This window comes from Triticum aestivum, chromosome 6B (genome assembly GCF_018294505.1).
Source record: "Triticum aestivum cultivar Chinese Spring chromosome 6B, IWGSC CS RefSeq v2.1, whole genome shotgun sequence".
NCBI lineage: Eukaryota > Viridiplantae > Streptophyta > Magnoliopsida > Poales > Poaceae > Triticum > Triticum aestivum.
The window spans coordinates 700,964,603-700,968,445 of NC_057810.1; the positions used below are offsets into that span (position 1 = coordinate 700,964,603).

A 3,843-nucleotide genomic window follows, 5' to 3' on the forward strand; every position below is an offset into this window, starting at 1 on the left:
CGGCCTCCCCCGACCCCAACACCGCCCCGGCCTCCCCCCGACCGCGCGCCGGCCGCGGCTCCTGTCGGCCCGCACGCCCGGCCCTCCTGTCCCCGGCCGCCCCTGCCTTGGCCCTCCACCGTCGCCCCCTGCTCGCCGCTGCCCCGGCTGCCCCTGCCTCACCGTCCCCGGCCGCCCCTGCCTCACCGTCCCCGGCCGCCCCAGTGAGCTTTTTTTTCATTATTTTGCATTTGTTTTGCATTTTTTTACTGCTTGTTATATGATAGATGCATGTTGTATGGATGAATGGATGGATTGATGTATATTGGTTAGTTATAGCTTTGGTCAACTTAGTGATGTTGTCAAATGTTGTCAAATTTGAAGAACAAAATTGGCATATTTGAGATGTTGTCAAATAGCTATAGTTCCATTTTGTGATGTTGACAAAATTGGTATCTGATGAGTAGTTATTTTATCATGATGATCTTGCTAAAAAAATTGAAGAACAAAATTTGACACTTGAACAAAAATTTTCATAGTTACTACAACATGGTAAGCTACCGGACCCGAACGATGATGATTACTACAACATAAACCCCATGACATACGAGGGAGTGTTTTTTCAAGAGGAACATGATGACGTGGTCCGAAACAAGGAGGATGATGACTTGGGTTATGTTGACCTGGACCCAAACGACGCCGGCGCCCGGATTGATGGTGAGGCAGTTGTGAATCAAAGAGACATAATTATGCTTGAAAAGTTAAATGAAGACGCTGACGCTAACGATGAGGAAGAGCCTCCACCTCCGTCAGACAACGAAGATATGCGGGATAGTGATGATGAGACCGGTCGACAAATAGATTACAATAGTGATGATTCATATGGGTTCTAGAAAATGTATGTTCTTTTAATAAGGTTCTCTTCCGTTATTAATGTCTTTCCTGTATGCTTGTTTTTTTATATCCTTACTAATTGTTTATTCTCTTCTCAATGCAGGTTTGCTAATCATGGGCAAGTCCAGCGGTGCCAGTTTCCTCAGTAAACTCAAAGGAGGACTTACTCGGAGTGGACGAGCCCACAAGGTTCCCTCCTGACTACGCGAGGATGGCACCTCACAGGGAGGTGGAGGGGTCGGGGGAGGAGACCCTAGAGGAGGAGGGGGTGGGGGGAGAGCCCCTAGAGGACGAGGAGGTGGGAGGAGAGGCAACCGGGCCAAAAAACTCCGGGCCGTGTCCGAAATAGGAGGGTCTTCTTCGATGCCCTCCTATGCTGATGCAGCTTCTGAGTCTGAGGAGGAGGAGTATATTCCTGATGTCGAGGAGGAGGAGGGTGAGGAGGAGGAGGCCGAGGAGGAGGAGGCCGAGGAGGGCGAGGAGGGTGGAGGGGAGGTTGACCCCGAGTTGTGGGGTGACTTGCCACCGGGTGCTCCGCAGGGGTGGCTGCGTGGTAATGTCGGAGTACCTACACCACCTTCTATCGAGGCGCACAAGTGGCTCATTGAATCTGCGGGGACAGAGTAAGTGCATCTCAATCATACTCTCAACACATGACAACATTTTTTTATTGTACACATGGCAACCCTTTGATTCTTTTGCAGTAACTGGATCCTTCACGGAAAGGGCCGTAAACCGAACGGCCTTCTCGCTGTCCTGTTGAAGCGGTTTTGTCCTGGCCTATTCTGCCCGCGGCTAGACAGGGACCCACAGCTGCGTGTTTTGGCCACAAGCTAGGCCCACTACGAGGCTTGCAGCAACGCGGAGTACGGGACGGCCGCTAAGGCCGTGATCACCAAATTTTGGGTAAGTTCCCTTTTGAATCACCTGTCTTTAGTTTCGTTCATAGTTTATCATTGAATCACTCAAATCATGCCTTGTTTGCTTCTGGTTTATGCATGATTGCAGCAACTCTATAGAGTTCTTGATGAGCACAAGGCCAGAGCCGACATGGTCTTACTTGCGTTTGCAAAGAAGAAAGCTCGTCAGTTGCAGTACGAGGTGCGTTGGGTTGCCGTCTCACAGTACTACCACATCTACCTGCAACAAAAGATGACCAAAACTCAAGCACAGAGGCAAAAAATTACCATGAGCAGGGAGCAGTTCATGATGGTAACTATTACTGACTTTTCATTGTTTCAAGGAGTCAACTATATGTTTCGTGCTCACATGTCATGCTTCCAAAATTTGCATAGGTTGTTCCTCGTTGGTGCTATGGAAGGCATGACGGATGGGCGTGTTTGGTGGATAGGTGGGTCGGTGACGATCCAGAGTTTGTTGCCAAGAGCATCAATGCCCGGGCTAACCGTGGAAAAGACGGGACACACGGCCAAGGAAACAGGAACCACTGGGGCTTCAAGGCCATGAAGGTATATCTATATGAAAGATGCATTTTGGTTCTTCTTTACTGTCATGTTCTTATGTATGGCTAACTTCTGTTTGACGTTGCAGGAGGACAAGTTGCAGAGGCCGCTCTCAGACATGGAGTCGTGGAAGCTGGCCCGCGAGTGGAGTGATCGCAAGGAGGGCGAGAGCCAGTACCACGACAACACCGAGAAACACCTGGAGTCTTGCACTCAGAACTATCAGAAGTTGCATCCGGATGTTCCCGTTCCTGAGGTCGCCCAGTCTCAGATCGACGACACGGCGGTGGTGGCCATCCAGGGTAAGTCCCATGGCCGGTATCCGTGTTTTGATGGCTTGGTCACTCCGTCGATCTCGTACACACGGCTTCGAGCTACCAACCCGAGCCCGTTAGAGAGTACGGGGCGTTCGCAGCCTCCCTTAGTCCGCCAACGTGCTGTAAGTACTTCCCCTTATCTTCTTTGTCTCTATCTTTCTTAGTTTATTTTCATCACTGCCCACTTAGAAACAACCTCAATTTTGTAGGCATATTAGACCTTTCTCGAGCATAGGCATATTGAGGTGAGGGAGTACTTGCAATGAGTGAAGGAAAATGATGATTACAGCCGTCAAGTGATGGCGGTTAGTTTTGCCCTCTTAAACCAAGCTCAAATTTGCACTTTCATTCCTTCTAACTTTGTTGATCACGGCTTGTTTCTAAGTGGACTTGTTTAACTAACATCTAGGCTATGTTGGCGTCTTGGACTAACCGCACGGAGCCACCACAAGTTGGACCCCCACCACCACCCGCGGGAGACGCCCCACACATTCCCACGTTCGAGGAATGGCTGGCACTAGGTGGTGATACTCCGGTTAGTAAATTTGCCTAACTAATGACAAACTAGTTCTCGTTCATTCAACACTATCATGTCATATTTACCGTTTGAATCTTCTTTCAAACATGTAGGGGACCGGTGGCTCGACTCCTGCTCCGTCGACCCCAGTCACTCCGATCTAGCAGAGTGATGGTGGTCGCGGTGGCGGTTTTGGCGGAGGAGGACTTGGCGGTGGCGGTTTTGGCGGAGGTGGACTTGGTGGTGGTTTTGGCGGAGGTGGACTCGGTGGTGGTGGTGGTTTTGGAGGAGGTGGACTCGGTGGTGCTTGATGTCGATGATGATTCCGTGTATGCGGCCGTTGTGCCATGTCTTTCATGTTTCAACTTTTATGATGTTTCATGTCTTGCACTACTCTTATGTTCGTGGACTTTCGCCGGTGATGATCTTTAGATGATGAACTTGACTATGTTTAAATGATGTTGATGAACTGTCATATTTCATATTATTCTGTTTTGAAATGTTGTCAAATGAATTGGAAAAAAGGAAACAGGGAATATAAAAAAAACTATGCCTACGGCAAAGCCGTCGGCATAGATACGCTCAGGAGCCACCAGGAGGCGACACGTGGCAGGGTTGTGCCTACGGCCAAGCCGTCGGCATAGATTTATATCTATGCCGACGGCTTTGCCAT

At 49.6% G+C, this 3,843-nt stretch overlaps 1 protein-coding gene across 1 annotated transcript in view; it reads left to right on the plus strand.

Moving 5' to 3' along the window:
• LOC123139670 (cytochrome P450 716B1-like) overlaps positions 1–3,843 on the plus strand; it is a 10,307-nt gene that overhangs the window by 5,096 nt on the left and 1,368 nt on the right. The window lies entirely within an intron of this gene.